Source organism: Cupressus sempervirens, chromosome 8 (genome assembly GCF_028749045.1).
Source record: "Cupressus sempervirens isolate cs-2001-9-10 chromosome 8, ASM2874904v1, whole genome shotgun sequence".
NCBI lineage: Eukaryota > Viridiplantae > Streptophyta > Pinopsida > Cupressales > Cupressaceae > Cupressus > Cupressus sempervirens.
Window position 1 is genome coordinate 343,043,703 of NC_143125.1, and position 25,791 is coordinate 343,069,493.

A 25,791-nucleotide genomic window follows, 5' to 3' on the forward strand; every position below is an offset into this window, starting at 1 on the left:
GAAACATGGAGGATCATGTGTTAAATTAATTTAACACATTAGGGCTAGGAGTATTTAAATTAAATTTAAATACTTAAGAGAATGAACTTATTTAATTAATTAATTTAATTAAATAAGTAGAAAAATGTGACCAATATAATTAATTAATTAATAATTGATTACAATGTCACGGGCAATATTAAATTTAATATAGTCTTTAGGGACGATTTTAAGCGTCTACAAGTATAAGAAGTTTAAGTTGGTACTAAAGTGTTTTATGTTTTGTAGGATAATTGGTTATAATTGATTCACCCCCCTCTTAATTATGTAACATTGTCCTCATATTTGCACAAGAGGAGAAATAAGTTGTAGGAATCCTTGGAATATACCTTTATATAATATATCCAAGGAAAGATTAATTTTTTAACACCCCCTTGATCTTTACTTGTGGATTTTACATTAATAGGTAGAAATCCCAAATTTTACAATAAAATGCCACAGGGAAATATCTTCAATTTGATCTTCATCATTATAATTCAAATGAGAGATTTGAATGACATTAACTCGAGCTAAATCCAAGTACACACTTTTTGTTCTCATTCACCCTAGGCTTGATTGGGTGCATGGAAAGAAGGTGTACAAGAGTGTAGAAAAGAACTAAGAGAAGTGAATTGTCCATTTTAAATTTTCCATTAGATGTAATTTGAATCAAAAAAAAAAATCACAAGTATATTGCCCATACTTGGTATCCACTCTAGGCATGAATTGGTATAATCTTTGGAAATAAACTCATAATTTGCATCATAAATGTACTTTAACTTTAAAGAATATTTATAACTTGAAAAAAAAAAATGATGAGAGCGATAAGCTATCATTGAAACAAACATGATAAATGTTGGAAGGATTCGGTGGGAAACAAGATACTAGGCAGGGGGGGTGAATCAGGATCTTAAACTTTTACTTACAAAATCAAATTACTAAATTCACACCTAATTAATCTCATATCTTAGATGTAATCATAAAACTCTAATGTTGAAATATAAATGAATATTCACATCCATTACAGATTCAACACATAACACAAATGATTTGGTAACCTAGAAACGCTTCAATGTGAAGGTAAAGCTAGGGTGGGGATGAAACCCACAAATCTTCACTATTTCAACAATAAAGTTAACCTATTAGGGTTACAATGTTTGATCATAATATATGATCTACCTTATGAGGGGTCTATCTTGTTAGAAGCTTCAAGATTGTTAAGTCCTACCCTGTTAAAGGATTTCACACTTACAATTATGTAAGGACTCTATTAGGAGATTTACATTGACCTATTAGGATCACTTGGTTAAGAGATTTTCCCTGATTCAATTTTGTTAAAAATTAATTTAGCACCTGATCCCCAATTTTCTCTACAAGCTAATTTTGGATGTCCTCTATACAATGTTTTGATCTAATCTCTTAAGCTGATATCTCCTTTCAATCCTACATTGCTTGGATTTCCCTAGTCTGATCTGATTCTAGACTTAGCCTTTCTTGCTCTATTTTATCCTTGTTTGCTTCTTCATTTGCATATTCATTCACACATACATACTCCCCTTTCTTTGTTTACACTCTACTTATTTCATCACACACACTCTCTCTTTAGTTCTAGGGTTAGAGTCCTCCTTAAATAGATGTTCTTTCAAAGTTCTCGATCACAATCAATGGTTTACAATTCATCTTCTTTTGTCATTTCTTTCTAATTTTCTAATTGGTGGATTGTCTTTCCTTGGGATCATTACCTTCTACAATGATGTGTAATCTCCATCTTACCTTTCTCTACAAACATTAAATACCATAGAAAATTTGGCCAAAATGATTTACATTTTTGTTTGTGCAATTACGAAATCATATGACAAAACTAGTTTGGTTGACATCTGAATGTGATGACACTTGATCATAAATAACATTCGTACTAGCACTCGACTTCTATATACATGTTCTTCCTTGTTGTCTTGGCAAATTTTTATTTTCAATTTACTCAGTCTCTACTATAATAGCTCATCTTACATATGCATTCAACCTCAATTGGGGTGCTTGGAAATCACTAACTTGCTCGGCATGTAATGCAAAATAAACAAGTCCTAATATATACTTGGCTTTTACTAGATGGCTCAATCATAGTAATGAACGTTCAGTCTTTCCTAGTAAATGACTAAGTGTTTGGACACTAATAGGCAACATAGGATTAGAGATCAACAATCTCCCCCTTTGATATTAGTGGCAAAAACACTTTGTCATGTATAGTCATTTCATTAAAAAATACTCCCCCTAAGACTAGAATTTGAATCTGTAAGATGAAATTTTTTGATATTATGACATCTGATGTCTTCTTTTATTTCCCCCTTATTTTTATTTCTCAATATATTATCTTCCTTTTTTTGTCACTAATGGCTTGGGGCTAGCTTGTGCTTATCAAAAAATTATTTATGGCTTGCCAAAAATTTTGCATAGCCTTTATTCTACTTGTTCGTTATTTTCTCCAAAACTTGAAACTGAATTTCTAGCTTGGTAGCTAGATTAATTAGACCTTCCCTATGTGAAAAATGTGTGTCCTTCTTCAAAATAGTTTGTGCTACAAACACTTCTTTCTAAATTATTTCCAAATGAGGTAATAGTTGGAATTGAATTAATATCAATTGCTAACCAGATGTCAATGTATTGTATGAGAGTGAGCTTGAACTTGCATTCTTGCCTAATGAAATAGCACTTGCTCTCATATCAGCATGTAATAAATCAATAGAACATTGAATTTCCAATGTAAAAGCCTCAACATCACACAGCTTCATGTAAAATGAATGAATAATCTTCAAAATTATTTCTAATTGTGTGACTAAATTGGAAAGCTTTGCTTGTCTATTTACAAGTTCATGAGAAACTTTCTCCAACACTTTATGTTCCAATTTTCTCTCAGACCACTGCATTAGTTTATTGTTGGTCTCTATATCTTCTGCTTGAACTTTGTCAACTGTATACACTAGCCGATCCAAAATTGGATGTTAACCATCTAAGTTAATTATGAAAAATGCATCCACAAAAATATCTCTAACAGTATGTAATACCTATTTCTTCTTGTGTTCTCTCCTTAGCTATTCTTGCTTTGCCTTGCAGCTCAAAAAAGTTTGTAGTTCTTGCATCTTCTCTAGTGTCAAATTATTCAATTCATACATGGGTAAAGTAATTACCTCATCTAGACTTACTCACTCATCTTTTGTTTCCTCTGATTGAGTCAAAACCTAAGATCTTGGGGTTGTATCACTAGGTAGTGATATTTGCAATTTTTTCCCCTTTTCAATTGATCTCATTGTCTATTGTTGCCTCCCTTGAGTAGGTGTCATCTGTTGTTTAGGAGTTCTAGTTAATGGCATTGAAGGCATTTTACTCATCAGCTATACAAGAACATGTGAAGCTTCTATCCCTTTTGGTGTCTTTCCTCTTCTTTTGTTGACTATGTGCCTTTGACCTCTTCTATCTTCACCTATGTTTAAAGAATATTTATACAAGTTAATTGTGAAAACATAATTATAGCCTTTCCCCATTTTTTGGCACTTGTATTCTCTATGAATGATGTAACCTCAACATTATCAATCTTTGCATTCTCAATCTTTGGATAATCTACAATTTGTAACAAAACTAGATTTGTACAAGGTGAAGTTGTGTTTGACATTATATTATGCATGTCTTCCCCCATTAATACATTTGGATTTTGTGGAGGTGTGTTAGATACATCTTTGATGGTAACAACCTCTTGTTGTTTACACTATTTCACTAGTTGTCTGATTTCTTCTGTTAGCTTAGCAACTTCTTCCTTGTATGCATCTTCAAATTCAATTGCATCTCTTATTTCTTCTTTTGGAGTAAGTATTCCAAATTCTTCTTTCCAAATTTAAATATTGTTTTGCTCAACTTCATGAGCTTTATTTTTTAAAATTTTATATTTCTTATCCCTTGGCATGAATTTATTTAAAAATTATTTTAGGGCTATAGACATATATCTCTTCCCTAAATCTAGCATAGCTTGTGCCAATGTAGTTTCTCCTATTTTCTTTTTTGTTGATAGTGCCCACTTCCATTTAGCATCTATCCATTTATACAAGCTTGTTGGGAATCCATCTCCTAGTTCCAATGGTGTACATCTAAATTTGATCATCATATCAATCATAGCTTCTTCAAGCTTAACTTTATCATCATTATTCAAACAATCATAAGTAATATCTTTGAATCCTACAAAATACATCAATTCTCTAATACTTTCACATACCTAATCCACAGTCATTGGAGGGAGTCTTTCCATAATTTTCAATTTTCTTGGTTCATCAAACTTGGTATCTTCATCATCTTCTTCCTCCTCTTGTTCCATGATCAATTTTCTCCTTTTCTTCTCCTATATGTTCTTCTTTGGTGAGCTGGCCAGCCTCTTATTTGATGGACTTTATTTTGTTTTCACAATCGGGGGTTGGGTTGTATTTGATCTTGTTACAATTTTTCCTTTTGGCTTTGAAGTTGTGAGAACCTTCTACAAATCTCTACTAAGATCAGATTTTACCTTTGGATCAACAATTATTATCTTTTTCTGCTTGGTTACCTTAGGCTCGACAATGACCAATTCTTTTCCTTTTCCTTCATTTGACTCTACAGGTTGTCCTAATCCTTCTCCTTCTTCATTCTCCTTATCCTCTAGACTTTTTCTCTTTCTTTTCTTTTTAGTCTTAGGCATGCTAGATTCTACATTTAGTTCTACCATTATTGTCTCATATGTGCCTACATTAGGATCAACATCTTCAATCAAAAGTGCAGTCACTACTATTGTAACCTCATCAACATTTACTTCATAATGCATAGGCCTTAACCATGCAATCTTTGGTATTACTGCCTGAGCATGCACAAAATCTGTATCTACTAAAAAACATATCTCATCATAATATTTATCAATGCCTGACTTGGGAATCCTTATTCTATTTTTCATTTTGATTTTGAATTCTTCAAAATAATTATCCATTATAGCTTCAGTTGTTTCTCCCAACCTATTGATTAAGTCATTTAATTGCTCCATAGAAAGTTGGTTCCTATCCCATGATATTGTTCCAATTGTAGGAAATGAATGATGTACATAGAAAAATATACATACTGGCAAAGATTCAAACTTACATGATGTATTATTGCCTTCCTTATAGCTTCATTTGTTGTAGTTGTAGCTCAGCAAGGTTATAAACATGATCCTTCTTGACAATTTTGTAGCCCAAGTCTCCTACCACACATAATATGTTGTTCAATCTACCAGGTTGATAAAATTTGTGTGTTATCACACGAACTATGAATTCAATTATAGGATCTTCAATTCCATCAATTGACATCCCTCTGCCATTCCACTTTGCTTTTGTTAATTTCTCAATTTCATTCCTTGCTACACTTCTTATGCTCTTTGGTCGATCAATGGTAGGGTAACTGATCACTCGGCATATTATGGCCTTGTTGATTTTGATTGGTCCTCTCTCTGAACATATCTTCATATCATGGATACGACTCAACACAATTTTTTATCCATTCAACCTTGAAAACCTTTGTGAACCCTAAGGCATGGTTAAGCCCTTTCTCAACAACTACTTTATTTTTATCTTTTAAGACCCTATTATTGCATGGCTTCTCATAATTTTCCCTTATCTCAAAGTCTCCAATATCTCCTACTTAGCACAGATAGTAGGATCTTACATCCTGAATAGTTAACACTCTAGGTAGAATTGATGACAGGGCACCAATATCATCTTCATTCTTCTCAACATTTACATAGTTCATGAAATTTAGTTGAGGACACTGGTTGTTCCTCACAATTTGAGCATTACTATCTTTCAACATTTCACTTGTTGATGTCATTTTGATTATAGGGTTTGAAAAAAATGCTTCTATGATATCTTAATAAAACAATTTACTTGACATTGAAATTAACACTTACTGATGTTATCAAGTTTGTTGCTACTCCACTATGATTCACTTGCTTCATCGCTAAATTTTCCTTAATCACCTTTAAATCGTCGATGAGCTCTGAAATCACTTGGTGAATAAAAATGAATGCTCATAATTGATATATACCTTCAAATTTCCATTCTAGGAATTGCAATAAATGTTCTTATACTTGGTAGGTGTATGACAGCTAACTTAGTCTTCATACTTACTCAATTCAAGTTACCATGCTCGACCAATACCAATTCATTTGGTCAACACATCATCTCAGTTGATCACTTGGTCTATACTTCAAAGCTCGGTCAATATAGATTGTACCATTGATGCTCAATACTTTATGTAGCAAATTATTCTCTTTCACTTTTCTTTCTATGGATTTGTTCTTGATGCATCTTTACTGATGAAAATATGAACTTTTAGCACATCTATGTTAGGAATTGATGTAAGATATGTCATTGAATATACAGTTCCTACATACCTTCATTGTTTAGTTAGTTGTGGTGTGATCACCCAATCCATTGGATTGGGTGACCTCTACTTTGCTTTCTCTGTTGCTCCCAACTCTTACTATCTCTATCCATATTTTCTTTCCCTCAACTTTGTCTTTTCCTTTGTCATTTCTATTGTTTGGTGCTGGTGCTCTGGTTCAACAGCTTTTACTGATATGTCCAATTTTGAGACAACTAAAGCATATTATTTCTCCATTCAACCACTTCTTATAATTTCCTCTTAAATGTGTCTTAATGCAATTCTATGGAATGTTTCCATACTCTCCACAATAGTGATAATTATACCATGTATTGTAATCCTAAATGTAAGAATTACCTTTTCCTAGTGTATGTGCTTGTTTCTCAGGTGTCCAGTTGGATTTTTTTTTGAGTCTACACTCACGAGCTCTATGTCAATATTTTTTACAGTTATAGAAATGTCATTTAAATTTAGTGAGTGAATCATTTTTCTTTGATCTACGTTCATGTGCTTAATGTATTACCTTCTTGCATTTAGAACAATTACCAATAGACTTAGGTTTAGAAGTTTGCATACCATTCTTGCTTTTGTATATGTTGGCTATGAGTCCAAGTTTTCCACAATGATGACATGTAGGTTTGCCTTTGAATTTTGCATTTCTATGTTCTCCACTCTTTGATGATTCTCCTTTTTTAAGAGATGTAAAGTGCTTGTTATATCCTAGTCCCGAGGTATCTTTTGTTGACCTAGGTAACCTCATCAATTCTTCAAAGTATATGATATCCTCACTTGGTTTGTTCATTCTTCCTAGAAGTTCCTTTTCATTCGTCAACTCATTTCTTAGTTGCTCATTTTATGACTTTAAGTTTGTGATCTCCATGTTCTTTTTGTTTGCTTTTTGAGTAGCAATTATCAATTGATTTATCACATCCAATTGATTATTTGTGAGCTTTTGTACCTCAAATGATCTCTCTTCAAGTCAGATTACCATCTATCTTTTGTCTTCTTCAACCATGACTTTGTCTTCTTTAAATTTACTCTTTTTCTCTAATGCTTCACATAGTATTATTGATTAAGTTTCATGTTCTCTCTTGAGTTATTTTACTTCTTTGCTTAGAATATTATTCTTCTTCAATAGTTTTTTTATAGATTCATCATTATTTCTTGTGTTTCCACTATCAAGTAGTCCTTTTGTCTCTACTTATTCATATAGTGTGTCATTTTGTTGAACTGCTATCTCTTTTCTTTTCCATAATGATTTCCTTAACTCTTATCTTGCTCCTTCAAGTTGTTGCAATATGATATAGATTTCAATCATATGGTTCTCAATGATTTTTCCCAACTTGTATTCCTCCATATTCAAGATCTAATCCTCTTAAGTTGTTAGACTTCTTCCAAGAGAACTTAACTCTACTACCAATTGTTGAAAGGATTCAATGGAAAATAAGATACTAGGGGAGGGTGAATCAAGATCTTAAACTTTTACTTATGAAACCAAATTACTAAATTTTCATTTAATTCAAAATACATCACATCCATAAAAGATTCAACACATAATACAAATGATTTGGTAACCCAAAAACGCTTCAGTGTGAAGGTAAAATTGGGGTGGGGATAAAACCCACAAATATTCACTATTGCAATAATAAAGTTAACCTATTAGGGTTACAATATCTAATCATAATATATGATCTACGCTATGAGGGGTCTACCTTGTTAAAATATTTAAGATTGTTAAGTCCTACCTTATTAAAGGATTTTATACTTACAATTAAGTAAGGACTATGTTAGGAGATTTACATAGACCTGTTAGGATCACTCAGTTAAGAGATTTTCCTTGATTCAATCTTGTAAAAATTGATTCAATACCTAATCCTTGGTTTGATTTGCAAGCTAATTTTTTATCTTCTCTATACAATGTCTTGATTTGATCTCATAATCTAATATCTCCTTTTAGTCCTTCACTACTTGGATTTCCCTAGTATGATTTGATTCCAGACTTAATCTTTCTTGCTTTGTTTTATCCTTGTTCACTTCTTCACTTAGGCATTCATTCACACATGCATACTCTTCTTTCTCTATTCATACTATTTTCCTTTCATCGTGCACACACACACACACACACACACACACACACACACACACACACACACACACACACACATACACACACACACACACACAATCTGATTCTATGGTTAGAATCCTCCTTAAATAGATGTTCTTTGAAAGTTCTAAATCACAATCAATAGTTTACAATTCATCTTCTTTTTTTGTTTCTTTATAATTTTCTTATTGGTGGATTACCTTCCCTTTAGATCATTACCTTCTAAAATTATGTGTAATCTCCATCTTACCTTTCTCTACAAATATTAAACACCATATAAAAGTTGGCCAAAATGATTTACATAGTTGTTTGTGCAATTACAAACTCGTATGACAAAATTGGTCTACTCAACTTCTAAATGTGCTAACAGTCATTTATAAATAACATTCATACTAGCACTTGGCTTATATATACATGTTCTTCTTTATTTTCTTAGTAAAACTATCTTTTCAATTTACTCATTATCTACTATAATAGCTCAACTTACATATGCGCTCAGCCTCAAATGGGGTGCTCAACAATCATCAACTTGCTCGACATGTAATACAAAATAAACAAGTCCTTATATACACTTGGCCTTTACTAGATAACTTGATTGCAGTGATGACCTTTCAATCTTGCCTTGTAAATGACTAAGTGTTTGGACACTAATAGGAAACATAGGCTTAGAGATCAACATATATCAAGATAAAACTATAAATTCTAGGTCCTGAAACATTATCCATGCTCTTGTTTTAGAATAAACATAATAATTCACAAATGAACATAAGTGAGGCCAAGTAATGAAGTTTGCATCAACTGTGTTGATATAAACGTTGGAATTATAGATGGAGTAACTGAGAGGGGGGGTGAATCAGTTACTAAAAAAATAAATCCATAGATCCCTTAGATGTCTTAAATACCTATTTACTGTTGATACTTGGTAAACACTATAAGATTGTTGTAACTCGGTAGATTAACTAGTTACTGATCATCTAGCATTCATAATTATTAATATGCATACAAAGGTTAAATAAAATGAACACAAGAGACACCAGATTTAACGTGGAAACCCAATATGGGAAAAACCACCAAGTAACTAGCTACCAATTTTTCACTCTTCTGAAGTGAGCCCTATTAGGAGCCAACCTTGTTAAAGGTTACAATACACACTATTAGGTGTGACCCTATTAGAGGATTTAATCACCCTGTTAGTAGTGGCCTTGCTAGAGGTCTTTAGAATAATTCAACTTTAATGCCCCGCCCAGAGATCCTTGGAAACAAGGATTCAAATCAAGCCAAGATATATATATATATATATATATATATATATATATTTACAAGTATGAATGCACATGACAATATCATACAGGGATCACAACGATCGCAACGAAAGACTTCAACACAATCCCGACAACCAACGAATCTTCGAACGCCACTACCCAACTGACACACCCAAACAAAAGCCAACAACCACCACAACAAGATGAGGGCACAAGAAATGACCACTCATCAACAAAACACCAAGCTGGGATAAAATGCAGAATCTCAAAATTTGGCTAAGCCTGAAATCCTGAAGCCCTAAAAATTGGCTAAGTCTGGATTTCTGAAGCCCTGAAATTTCCTAGAATCCATAACTTATCTCTGAGAGGTCTAAAACCTATCTCAAATGATTTATCGCATATATTAAAATATATCTTAAGTATACGTCAACTTATACTTAAACGATATATTTTAAACCCCGAAGGACAACAACAGAAACCCAAAAATTGGATTTCAAAAAAAACCTCCCGAATTCAAAATGCAACAACAAAGGCTCGAAGAACACCCAAAAGGGTATCCAAGACCACTCTCAAAAAGATCGGATCACGAAGAAAAGTGCCCGCTGATGGCACGCGCAAGTTTTTCACAAAAATCATGCGACACTTTTTACTAAGGGAGGGCGACACTTCTCCCTTACTGAGTGTGACACTTCTCAAGAAGGCGTGCGATACTAGAAAAGTATCGCGCGACATTTCTCATAAAGCCGTGCAACACTCTTCCAGTGTCGTACGACACTTCTCCAGTAATGCATGCGACACTTTATAGTATCGCACGACTTTCTTTCTATGGGCGTGTGATACTTTATCAGTGTCCCACAATGCTGAACAAGTGTCGCCCATAGAAAGTAAAAACACTTCCAGAACTCAAAAACGGGGAAAAACTGACAAAATAACCTCCACACCGGGGAGTCTTGGATCCACAAAGGCTCGAGGAATGAACACTCGAGTGCGAGAACAACACAGAATGAAGAACACCAAACCATCTAAACTACAGCAGCAAAGAACACACTAAAAATAAGCATTGTAGAGAACAAAAGCAACATCGCAATGAACTGAACAACCAAACTAAGTACGCGGTTCCTCCCAACCGTCAATAGAATCATAAGACCATCGTGGGTCCTAGCCATCCCCCACGCGTAACATCCCAAGCCACCGACCAAATCGTCGATATTGTCATAATAGGGACATCACTACTAAAACATGCATAATAACAGCATAAAAAAATCTAACATGCTAGTGATAACGCATAAGATAATCCTACAGTAGATAACATCACCTATCACATGCTAAACAGTAGTAAGCAATAGATACACTACTAAATCAAATAACGTCATATAATCATATGCTAAACATCATGACAAGGGAATGCGTCAAGTAAACTAACATCATCTAAACATGATATACAAGCATCCCAATGAAAGCATAAATCACAAGAAAGCATACTCTGAAACTCGAAGTACCAAGTGAAGACATCCAACAACGGTCGCACTAGGACAAAAGATCATCTCTGTACACCGATCCCTAGCAGTGGTGAAGGTAGCTACGCCTCCCAACCACGTGGCACTGGTAGGTCCACACTCGTCGTGCTGATGGAGATAATGATCCAACCACAAACACACATAAAGCACAACATCCAAGGCTAACACTCACGCCAGACAGTATGATGGCTGCAACCAAGAACCTAAGACAATGCAAGGAGTACAGGTCCTGGTCAGACACTCAATAGGCTACTATGTAGGGGCTAACATCATGGAGAGTCACTTGGCATCGACAAGCCCAAGCTAGTATAGGCAGCTACTCTTCTCAACAGAAGGTGGACAACCTAGGACAGCTACTCTTCACGACGAAAGGCGCACAACCCAAGGTAGCTACTCTTCTCAACAGAAGGCGCACAACCTAGGGCAGCAACTCTTCCCGACCGAAGGTGCACAACCCACACATTTTAATTATCCTGTATTTATTACCACCCAAAGTTTTAATTTAATTATCACTTATATAAAACTTCCTCTACCAACGGGGAAGTAGTCACCAGGTTACAGGATAGAAGCCCCCTCCATATGCTACCCTACCCTACCCATGCTCATCCTACGACAAGTGCCTATGGGCATGCATACTCCCATCCCAACCCCAATGATCATAACTTCTGAAAGTATCACGGAAGATCAAGCCTCGCAAGTCACTCGACAAATGTACGTGGACGTACTCGTGTGTGGCGCACCACCATCACGAAGATCATAACACAAGGACAGGAATGAGAACACAATACAAAGAAAACACCCAACTGAAAGCAACACAGGAAGGATGGATTCTACATGAATCCCAAGCCAATAAAAACATACATCATTAAATCACTCAATCGGCCTCAATCCGAGAGTATGGATTCTACACGAATCCCAATGGTGCAACAAGACCAAACATCATGAACTCACTCAATCGGCCTCAATCTGAGAGTATGGATTCTACACGAATCCTAGCGTTCACGAACAAAAGCAAAGGTCCAAAAGAAACCATAATGAGTATAAAATCACTCAACTGAACACAACGTCGGGAGTACGGATGCAACACGCATCTCAATGCAACATAAAAGGTGCAATAGTGGTCTGACTGATATTCAAACGGATCATCCAGGTCCACAACCCACATTGTGCCAAGAAAACTCAAGAAAACAGGGCAGCACGCAAAACGAGGTAAAAACCTCAAAAATTTGGAAAACTTCAAAATTAAAACCCATTTGGCCTTTGGGTTCAAAAACCCCAAAAATCCAAAAATAAATGAAATCGAACACCGTATGCAAAAACGGGCAGCATAACGGTGCAAAACTCCAAACCCTCATCCCAAAAAACAAGGAAATGTTCATACCCGCCCAATCGGGTAGAAACGAAGGGGAACACTAGTTCTCAGCCTCCAAACAAATGGCTACCAAAAATAGAAGCAGAAACGGAGCAGAAACAATAAAACGGGAAAGCCCTACCTCACAGCCAAAAGGGCAAAATGGGAATCTAAACCATAAAATAAATATCTCATAGAAGTAGCTGAAAATCGTGGCAATCCAAGGTTTCCCCGAGCTGGATCCAACGAGCCCAACCTCGCGACGATCCCACGCCCGTAGCTCCCACAACGAACAAAATAGTAAATCCTTATGAAGAGGATTTTGGATTTTACTCTCCAACTTTCCAATTTGAAAGTGAGAAGTCAGGAATTAAATTCCTTTTTGGATACTTATTCACTTTTAGGGTGAATAATTGATTAGGGCATTTAACCAGCCAATCCAGTTAAACCCTGAATTGACCCAAATGAAAACAGGCTATTCCTATAAATAGGAATTCATCTATGGCAAAGCTGCCAGAAATTAAAATAAAACAATTAAAAAGCTCAAAAACCCAAAAACACATAAATTTCCTAAACAACTTTTGCGACAAAGAAAAACTCTAAATGCACAGACACGCTTACTGGTCTAATCACATAATGCAAATGAGTTCGGATTTAATAATCACCGAAAGGTTTAAATTAAACATTTTAATTAAAGATACGTCGATCATATAAGGACGACATTGGTAAAATATGAAAGGCTGAATCACTAACTCCATGTGCCACTGCCAGGGATATAAATCCTGCACACTAAACAACACGATCAAGTGCAATTGCATATAATAACATAGTCGAAGCAATAAATGCATTAAATCACCTAATTTAGCCATTTAATTAATTATATTAAAATAATCTATTTACATCACTCACATTCGCAAAAGGCATAGCAACGCAGGATTGAAGTAAATAACCATAGCATTAAATCCATCACATAACAAACTCAGAGGTATGTCCAAATACCAGATAACCAGATAACATCATAAAACACACTGTCATCTCAAAATAGCATCATCATGCAATATGATTAACTGAACAGCATAGTAGTCTAATATCTATGATACTGGAATCAAAGAGTAACATTTGACCCTTAGGTCATCTCAAATGTAAACATAACATGAGTAACAAATATCTCTCTAATCATAATGTAACAAGGTAAATGTTCGCAGCACATAACCCAATAATCTCACATGAACAATCCATTTAATTACTCTGCATTAAAAAGGCATTTAAAACACATAAGCAAACACAGACATAAACATGACTAACCACTGCTACAGGAACCTAGTCTAGTGTAGCATGGTAAAAAGTACACAGTGCAATCTCTGCACACATCTCAAGGTAATCACGAAACAACCTCATGATACCACATCGATCCTAGTAACCACTGGCAGAAACCTCAGTGAACCAAAAATCACATCATAATCTCAAAGATCAGTCAAAAGCATAATCAACGCAACTGATAGAGAAACATAAATCTAAACACCTCAACAGTGTCGACCACTCAGGGTCACAATCATGATCCATCACAACAAAAGATCATCAAGGTCGCATCCATCAGGACGACTTACAAAAGTCAAATGGGAGAGGCACTACATCAACTGAACTGTCACCTTGTTAGAGGATTTACAAAATGGTTGTTAAACCAACTCTGTTAAGAGATTTGAAATCACTGCTACAATGATTAGAAAGTAACAATAAATTGACCAGAATAAGATGCAACTGAGTTTGTTGATTACAGATCTCTATTTTGCACCATTAGATCCTCCTTGATCAAATATGGTTTTGCTGCTTCTCAATGATCTCTGATCATACTTCAAGATTCACTCTCACAATAATCAATCTTCCTTCTCATTCATACTTTATCAAATCCATCCTCACACTTAAAATTTGCAACTTGACCTCTTATTTATACCATTCAAATTATCAAGTTGGCTCATTCACATGTTACATTTACCAATAAACCATACATTAGTTAGCTACAAATATTACTTTGAACAAATAAATGTTATTTCATAGATCAATGAAATCCTTCATTGGTTGACCCTACTCGGTAAATACTACTTTCAGAAATAATTTCCTGAGTTAACCGTCTTGACTCAGTTAACATTGCAACATTTACAAAATCCTTCAGCTGCAGAGTTTACTCGGTAAGAACTAAATTCCTTCATTGCCCATGAGAGCTCAGTAAGCACTATTTCTGCCATATTTCCCTTTGATGACCGAGTGAGCTCGGTAACAACTGTCTGCTCGGTAGACACTATAAATCTTCTTTGCTAACCTTCTAAGCTTGGTAGACTCTGTCTTTTGCCTTGCTGACCATCTGAGCTTAGTAGACTCTATCTTTTGCCTTACTGACCATCTGAGCTCAGTAGATTTTGTCTTTTGCCTTGCTAACCAACTAAGCTCGGTAGACTCTGTCTTTTGCCTTACTGACCAACTGAGCTTGGTAGACTTTGTCTAATGACTAATATAACATTTGTGTAACATCAAAGACAACATGCAATTGAACAATTGTATCCAACAATAAATAGTCTGCTAATAAGTCATCTCACTATAAGTAAATGTGTATGCAAACCATAACCTGCATGGTACATAATCTAACCATTGAAGCAAGCAAACTCAATATTACATTAGTAACTTACAAATAGATATAAGATAGAATAAACCATAATTTAGTAAATATAAATCATTTTTTCATGTGTCATAATCAAGGAACCATAAAGAAAGAAGAATCTTCAACTTAGAAACAAAAAAAAAACATAAATGATCTTTGTTGGTATCCCATACTTAATATCAATGAAAATTATATTAGTGACATATGTAACCACTTTAATTTGTTCTAAGAATTATGAGAAAATAAAAATCATTTCCTTGGAAATACATAAGGGAAATACAAAAATGTGTAATAAGTAAAGGAATAAAAACTCCATAGAAGTAAGTGTAACCCAATATTTGGGATGGGGGGAAACTTCATAGGTCATTATGAAAAATAAAGTAACTAGGAATAAGATATAATGGATGCATCCTCACTAGTTAACCCTTAAAATTAGATGCCCTACACAACTTACTGGAAAATGCAACAAAAGCGTTTACAACTTGATATGGTATCCAAATCAAAAAAATACTATAAATTGAATATAAAGATACCATAACAAGTGTGAAAAAGTGCATAAAAATATGGTCTAGGACCACGTCGATGATATCAAAATTTTAAAAATGCAACAAGTAAAAATATATAGATAAATCTTCATCTTGTTTCGTTATTAAACATAATGACCAGATGAGGTTAGAGTTAGATAAAGAAAAGAATAGGTTAAAGAACTCCACAATTTTATTTGTTGCATTCCACTCTCGAAATGTACCTTCAAGGAATTTCCTCAATGACTGGTTTCAAAAAGTACAGGACCACAAATTAGGGCGCCATTTTTCCTTCTGTCGAATGTTGCAAAAGGATTTGTTTATAGTGATATTCTGCAACCCTAATTCCAAAATAATTGTAGTTGAGAAACAATTCTAAAAATAGGCAACATAGAGTTTAGGGCCTTTCCATGGTCTCTAGAATTAGTTATCGATGAAGTTTAGGCCCTTGCCAGTCCAAGATGGATTACTATTAGCAATCTCCCCCCTTTTGTTTGGAATTTGGTTCCATAATTACTTGAACCTTTAGGAAAGGTAATTATAATTGATCGTAATTATACTCGATTATTCGAATACCCTAATCCCCAATGCCAATATTAGAGTCCTCATTTCAATCCTCCATGGTGTTGATGCCCCTAATAATATCTGCCTCGATGATGGTTCATCTCCTATTTGTTGCCCCATTATTTACATGGCTTAATGCTTGTTATTTATGTAGAAGGGAAGGGAATAGAAGAAAGAATTGCTCGCTCTTTGCTAGCAAAAAATCCCTCGACCCTTCTTTCATCCCTCCCCCACCTCCTTTTAAACTCAATTATATCATCCCCTCCACATGAAAAGATTCCATGAAATCTCTATTGACCCCTAGGATTCTCTTTGGTTAAAGGACTCTGACAAGATCAGAGCCTCCTTGGATGCCTTGAAGGACCGATTTATTAAGTCCTAACTATTCCTAAAATACCAAATATGTAAGCCTCCTTAGATGAACTTTCTATACTAATAGATTTTTATTCTTTAGACTTTGATCTTGACCCCAAGCTTTCTGCCACAAGTGCTCTACCTTTGAATGCTCAACAACTGGCATTGAGATCTTTGAAAGAGAAGGCTTAATTGGCTGGCAAAGGTTCATCCTCCTTGGTTCTGAAGCCCTCCCTTAGTCCAAGCTAGATGAGTAAAGATGAAACCTCTCCTCTATCATCTATCCCTAAGGATTAAGGTGACGTAGAGAACCTATAAAGTCTACATATAATTTTCCCTTTGCCTCCTAGGATGGACTGTTTGAATAATGAGGAAAGGCTTCATGACTACTCTCTCATTGTCATCCTTGCTACTTCTGGTTTACCTATTAATGGTATTATAGAGGTGGATCCTCCCACTATTTTTAGTGGTGAATCTAATGTCACTCAATCTCCTTTAGAGGATGATTGCCAAGAGAGGGAGGTGTAGCCTATTATCCATCCAAGAGTTGGAGTTGGAGCGAGTGCCATAACTAATAGTAGTGTGGAGGAGGGCACCTTTATCTTTAGTGATGAAAAAAAATGTAAAGATAAGATGAGACATAAGAAAAGTATTCCCCCTCTAATCGATGAAAATAGATAATTTTTTAGGAGGAAAAGAGGCATGCCTGCTTAGATGAGTGGTAATAAAAAATCCTTCAAGATGGTCACAACCAAAATGCCTGATTGCTTCAAGGGATTTCAAACCCCTATAGAGACAGTTAAATAATCATTCTCATGGCCATGTTAAAACTAGCTTCATGGAATGTCAGGGGTCTGGAAACCTCAAATTCAAAGTATATTGTTAAGAGAGTCCTAAAGTGGGCAAAACATATTGATATCATGTTGATTCAAGAGGTTAAAGCAATTGGATTTGCACTTGAAATATCTCTCAAATACATATGGAAGGATGCAGCTGCCTTCACAACTAAGAGCCCTAAAGGAAGGGGAGGACTATCATTCTAGTAGGCCCTAAATGGAGGAAGAAAATTAGTAACTCAGGGAATTTTTTTTGTAATAGAGCCTCTTGGGTAGTTTTTAAGACTGATAACTTTGAATTTGGCATCTGTTTAGTTTATGCCCCTAATGACCATTATGATAAGATCAAGTTATGGAAATGGTAAACTTCTCTATTGAATATCCCATGGATATTAATAGGATACTTTAATATGGTGGAGAGGCCTCAAGATAAGTCTGGAGGCCTTAAGTTTGATTGGAAAGGGAATGAACAATACTTCTAGTTTAGAATGATAAAAAAAATCAATCTCATTGACCCCCTTTTTGATTTGAGACATAATTCCTTGGTCATTTAGTTCACTTGGTCCAACTACCAGAGAGGATATACTCTAGACTTGATAGAGTTTATTTTGACAATATTTTTTTCATTGCACCAAGCCCTCTGATAATAACCTTGCTTAGGTCCTCCCTTACTCTCTCTCTCTCTGATCATTACCCTATTTTAGTTGAAATTTTCAAGCTTGGAGCTCCCTAATCGAGTTTCAAAATCCCAAAGTCATTTTCTCTTAATGCCTCTTTCTTGGAAGACCAAGATGTTCTAGCTACTACCAAAATTATATAGTGGTATAATTCAACCATTTATAAGCACACAAACCCCATATTAAAATGGAATCAAACTACTGAAACCTAACATAAACTATTTAAAATTGTGGGAAAAAAAAGCTAAGAATGGCAGAGCTTTGGAGCTCTCTCTAATCAACTCAATACATGAGGTTGAATCCTCCCTTCAAAGCCATCCCTCTAACCCTCAAATTCTTGAGGATGTTACTAAAAATAAGCATGACCTTAGGATACTACAAACTAAGAAGATTTAGGGAGCTAGAGTCTGCTCCAAGACTAATTGGTTAAAGATGGGGGATAAAGGGTCAAAGTTTTTCCTCAAAGTATTGAAAGTTAAGGAAGCAAAAGAAAAAATTGAGTGTGTATGCGAGAATGGTGACACATTCATAGATCCAAAGAGAATCATTTGTGCCTTCACTAGATTTTACAAAAAAAAATTCTCCTCACAAGATATTGGTGATAATATTTCTAGACCTAGGAGTAAGATCCAATCTACTATCCCTAAGAAACTGATTGAGTTAGAGTCCTCTCAGTTGGAAGCACCAATCTCCCTGGTGGAGATCAAAGATGCCATATGTACCTTGGGCAAAGAGAAAGCACAAGGACAGGATGGGCTTCTTGTTGAGTTCTTTAAGACCAACATAGATTGGATTAGCCCCACCCTTCAAGAATTATATCTATTTTCTCTAGAAGGAGGCTCTTTAGGTCAAGACATCAATGTAGGTCTCATCAAATTAATTCATAAGGGAGGGGATAAAAATATTATTAAGAATTAGAGACCAATTACTTTTTTGAATGTGACTTATAAAATCCTTGCAAAGATCTTAGCTTCCAGGTTAATGCACATCCTCCCTAAGATTATTAGTCAGACTCAAATAAGATCTGTCAAAGGTAGATATTTTTTGGAGAACCTCTTTACTTGTTGGGAAACCATGGATTAGGCTAGATATTTAGAACAAGATACTAGTATGCTACTTATTGACTATGAGAAGGCATATGATAGAATTGGGTGAAACTTCATTTTCTAGATGTTGAGGGCCTTAGGGTTTCCATAAAAATTTATGCACATGGTAGGTATACTCCTGGAGGATGTTGATGCTGCAGTTAAGGTGAATGGAATCAGATTAGAACATTTTTCACTCTTAAGATCTATTAGGTAGGGTTGTCCTTTGGCTTTAGCATTGTTTGTGATCAATAGCCATAGAATCCTTGCACTACATTCTTAGAGATAGTTCTTTATCCCCAAAAGTTTCAAGTCCCTTCTTACCAAATGGGAATGAAAATTCCAATATATAGTTTGTGGATGACACTTCCATTTTGCTTAAACTAAAGGAGACAAATATGGAGTACCTAATGGATAAATTAAATCTTTTTTGTGCTTCTTCAAGGAGCAAAATTTCCTTCTCTAAGTCCATCCTCTTGGGATGGGACACCAAGCCTCCTCCTTGGTGTAGCAAGTTTGGTATCAAATGGGGTGGTCTAAATCATATTGTTAAGTGCCTTGGTGTTCCCTTTGCCATCAATCCAAACATTTATGATATGTGGAGTTGGGTTAGAGATAAAATCAATGGTAAACTCAACAAATTGAACATTATGTACTTATCATTAATGGGGAGAATGCAAGTTTGACAGAAAATCCTTTCTTCTTACTCAATATACTTCTCCTCGGCATGGCTCTTTAACGTTAGCAAATTTGGTTTTTTGCAAAAAATTAGGCGAGACTTCCTCTGGTCTGATGGGAAGGGAATAGGTAAAACCCATGTTGTAAGATGGGAGTGGAACCCATGTTGTAAGATGGGGGTAGTGTACTAAAAGCAAAGAACTAGGTGGGTTGGGTTTGAAAGATTTGAGAACCCAAGGCATTGCCCTTGTAGTTAAATGGATTGTGAAAGCAACACAAGGGGACGAACCCTAGAAAATCTGATCAAACATAACCTAAGCAAGGGACACCCATGTGGAGCTAAAAGTTGGAACAACTGGAATATTTTGGATTTCTTGGCCTTGGAATGTAAAACTATTGTGGGAGGCTCTAATGTGTTTAAATCTCTATGGAGGAGTTGTGAAAAAGTGAGACCCTTGCTTGGTACTATTTAGAGATTAGAGACTAGTAACATCTGGTGTGATTCCAATTCCATTTGGTGGAGCTTGAAAAGTAATTCTAAGCCTCTAGCCTTAATGTTCAATGAAGAAATGGGCTAAGGATGGTATTAAGACTTTTAATGATATTCTTGGGAATGGAAGTCTAGTGGAATGGCATGAGTTAAAAGATGGATTCTCATTACAAGATTCCCATAGGAGAACATTTAGAATGAGGAGTGCTATGGAATCATCTAGGCTTAGATTTGAATGTTGCTATATTGATTCTTGTTCCTGTTAGTTGAGGTGGCCCGACTCCTCCCCCTTGCACCTTGTTAAATCTAAGTATATCTACTTCATCCTCTCCTCTAGTTATGTAATCCTTGACCATCCCAATACCTATTGGAATCTTTCCCTCCCTCATAACAACTAGAAGAAGCTCCTTAACCAGCTTTGGTCTAGACCTATTGAACCAAAGATCATCTATTTTCTCTAGAGATTGCTCCTTCACAAGATGCCCTTAAAAAAACTATGATGTCCCCACTCTAACATATAATTTAAATAATAAATAAGTATTATATATAAAGTAATGTTAATAATAATATTAAAGTAATAATATGTTATAAGTAATACTATATAATAATATTATCTCATTATAATAACAATATGGAAGTATGAAATTGATTAAATGATAATCTAATATAATAATGATATTATTATTATAATGATTAAGATATGGTATAGAAACATTATTAATATAAAGTATTATAATACAAATATATATATATATACTTGATATATTATTAAAATAATGTATATAGTATACATTATGATATTAATTAATTAAACTAAACTTATTGATGTAAATATATAACTAATTATGTTATTATTAATATAATTAATATTAAAAGAACATGACTCTTTGAAATGTGTGCACGCACGCACGCGCACACACACACACACACACACACACACACACACACATGTATGTATGTATGTATGTATATAGAGTATCAAATGTTGAGAGGGGTATGATAGGAATTATTGTCAAATATATAATTCAAGAGGAAATTACCTAATGTCCTAAAACAAGACATTACAAGTGGTATCAAAGCCACGAACTTGCCAGCCTATGGCTTTTAGAACTAGCAAGTTTGATAATGTTTCATCAATAAAAATATTTGTGAAAATTGAGAGGTCAACAATCAGAGGGATTCTCTAAGGCATTATTATGTGAAAATAAATGATCGTGGTTGTGCATTGAGAACTGTGATTATTAGTGAACAAACCGCTAACGAAATAGACCTCGATAATAGAACTGATAGCTTGTTTTAGAAAGTTCTCAAAATTTTCCATCAGTTTTTTGACGATTATATTGAATGCCAGGGTGAACTCTCAATGCCAGGGTGACCTGTTGGAATAATTACCATCAATTTTTTTGTATCGCTTGAACAATCAGCCAAGAGTATCACTATACCATCAACACACAATGATCATACACCTGATTATTAATCAGAATGTTTGAAGAAAATACATCAATTAGCAGATACGATGATGTTTGTAGAAAACACTATGATTATTGTTCTAGATAAGATAAAGTAACAGTACCTTGCATTTGAGTAATCACCACCCACAAAACTCGGCCAATGCTAGACACCACCAAGAGAGACCATCAGGAAGGTAGACCAAACGACACCATATGATGCACAATAAATACTCGACAACATTACATCCCATGTCCTTCCATGTTCCATCAAACATAAAGAGCCACACTCTTCACAATCATAATTAAACCTTTTGCAAGATGCTATAAATCCCTATGATACACATTTGAAGACACTTACTATTGATTATGCGTCAGCTTCAATATTGTATTTCATATAAGGGCAATCAATTCAATTATTCAATAAACTACATTATCATAGGCGTAGGTGTAAGCCTTGGATGCGGGGGCGGATGTGTTGGGAGGCGGAGGAGCCATAACATATAAGTGAAGTCAAAGACAGAAAATTGATTGGCAAGGAGAAGAATAGCATGCAACTCTAAATAGAAGGTTCTGATCATCCTCTGACACATTCCAATTACATAGTGCAAAGTTAGAAGAAAGTCAGAGACCACACAATTCTTTCAAGTGCATATCATACACAAGAAATAAAGATATATACCAATGCATCATATACATCTAGAATTAAATCTACACAATCATTTTATTGTCTGAAGGGGATCGTGAGTTGAAATGTCATAACCGGGCTCACAGGTATAAAACATAATAATTGTAGAGAATATATATAGGAACAAGGAGCGGTCAACATTGAAGAATTGCATCCCAAACATTTTCTAATTAAGATTAACATATGAAGAAAGAAAATATGGAATAAAAAAATAAACATCACCATCATTGATACACATTAGCAAGTTAATCACAAATGGAGAACAAGAAGCAAATTAGACAAGAATATTAAATGATATTGTAGTGCCTCTCATGCTTGCAGTCTATGTCTTGTCTATTTTGATTCCAGAGATACTTGATACTCTTATTATTTTGTACCTTATGATGACTCGAGGGTCGGATGTTATACTTGGATTTAGTACCATAGATGCTTTACTGCTATACTTTTCAGTTTATCACATTTGCATGTTGATGCCATTTTGAGATGACAGTAGATCTATGATGGTATCTGGTTATATGACGTATTGGACCTATTTGCTGATTATGTTATGAGATAGATTCTATGATATGGTTATTTACTTCATTCTTGTATCTTTACGCTTTCTGCGAATGTGAGTGATGTAAATGGACTAAATAGATATTTTAATACATGTTGCTTCGGCTATGATAGTATTTTCCATTGCACTTGATCGTGCGTTTTAGTGTGCAGGAATTATACCCCTGGCAGTGGCACATGGAGTTAGTGATTCAGCTATTCATATTTACCCATGTCGTTCCTATATGGTCGACGTACCCTTATTGTTATTGTTTAGATCAAAACCTTTCGGCGATTAGCACATCTGAACTCATTTGCATTATGTGATTAGACCAGTGAGTGTGTCTATGCATTTAGAAGTTCGCATTTGTCGCGAAAGTGTTAAGTATTTTTCTATGCTTTTGGGGTTTTCGGGTTTTAATCTTTTCAGATTTAATTTCTGGCAGCTTTGCCTTAGGTGAATTTCCATTATAGATAATAACTTGTTTTTGTTTGGGTCGATTCGGAGTTTAACTACTCCATCTAGCTATTTTCTAGAATCGACTCTTCACCCAAAAAGTGAATAAGTATTGGAAAAGTGATTTCATAAATCACTTATCACAATTTGAAAATTGAAATTTGGAGAGCAATTTGGAAATCCTCTTCTGTAGGATTCTTGTTTTGTTCATTCTGGGAGTTGTGAGCATGGGATCTTTGTGAGGTTGGTCTCGTTGGATTCCGCTTGATGAGTTCTTGCTTTGCCATCAGTTTTAGCAGTTTTGGCAAATTGATTATTTTATCGTGCAGGTTTCGGTTTATGCTCCTTTTTCCATCAGGTAGGGTCTTCCCATTTTATTGGTTTTACTCTGTTTTTGCTTTCGTTTCTTGTAGCGATATGTTAGTAGGATGAGAACTAGTGTTCCCCTTCGTTTTTGTTTGTTGGTTTTGCCTGATTGGTTGGGTATGAACGTTTTCCCTATTTTTGAAATGGGGGTTTGGGTTTTTGAGCCGTTATGCTGGCCGTGTTTGCATACGGTGCCTGATTCCTCTTATTTTTGGATTTTTGGGGTTCTTGAATGCAAAGGCCAAATGGGTTTTAATTTTGGAATTTTTATAAAATTTAGAGTTTTTACCTCATTTTGCGTGCCACCCTATTTTTTCGAGTTTTCTTGGCACATTGTGGTTCGTGGACCTGGGTGATCCATTTGGATACCAGTTAGACCACTTTTGCATCTTGGGTTGCATTGGGATGCGTGAGCATTCATCATCCCGATTATGTTTCGATTGATTGACTTCTATTTGCATTCTCATCCTGTCCTTGTGCATGATCTTCGTGATGGTGGTACGCCACACATGTGTACATCCGTTAGGTGGCCTGCGGGGCCCGATCTTTCATGGTACTTTCGAAAGTTGTGATCATTGGGGTCGGGTTGGGAGTTTGCATGCCTACGGGCACTCATCGTTGGATGAGCATGGGTAGGGTAGGGTAGCATATGGAGGGGGCTTCTACCTCGCACCCTGGTGATCATTGTGCCAAGAGGGTTGGCGAAGGAAGCTTTAATTAAATAAAAATTAAATAAATATTGGGTGGTAATAATCTTAAGATAATAAAATGTTTGGGGTGCAAGAGCCTTTCCGTTGAGGGATGTTGAATCTGCGCAAGTCCTAGCTTAGACTTTTTGATGCCAAGCGACTCTCCATGATGTTAGTCCCTACATAGTAAGCCCATTGAGGTGTCTGACCAGGACCTATAGTTTATGCATTTTCTATGTCTTGGTTTCAGTCATCATACTGCTTGGCGTGAGTGTTAGCCATGGTTGTTGTGTTTTTGTGTGTTTTTGGTTGGATCACTATCTCCATCAGCACGACAGGTGTGGACCTATGGGTGCCACATGGTTGGTATGCCTAGCTACCTTCACCACTTGTAGGGACCAGTGTACAGAGACGATCTATTATCCTAGTACAACTGTAGCTGGATGTGTCACTTGGTACTTCGGTATACGAAGTATGCTTCTTGTGATTTATGCTCTCATTATGATGTTATCATGTAGTAGATGATGTTATATGATTACAGTTTTAACTTATGCTTACTACTAGCACATTAGATTGTATATACTTACATTATAGCATGTTTAGTAGTGACGTCCCTATTACAAAAGCACCAATGATTTGATCGGTGGCTTGGGATGTTATGCGCGGGGGATGGCTAGGGCCCATGATGGTCTTATGATGCTATTGACGGTTGGGAGGAACCGCGTACTTAGTTGGTTATTTTGCTCATTGCAATGTTTACTATGTGATTGTGATGTTTCTTTCAGTTGAATGTGATGTTTCCTTTCTGTACTTTTCCCTTCTCTATTTGGTAGATGGTTAGATTCTAGTGTTCTATCCTTCAGTTACTCTATTATTGTTCGAGTGGTCTCGCCTCGAAATGTGGATCCAGTACTCCCCGATGTGGAGCTTTTTCTGTGTGTTTGGCCTTTTTCGAGTTTCTTGAAGTGTTTTGTTTTCTATGGGCAACTTTTGTTCAGCATTGTGCGACACTGTTAAAGTATCGCACGCCCATAGAAATAATGTCGTACGATACTATAAAGTATCAC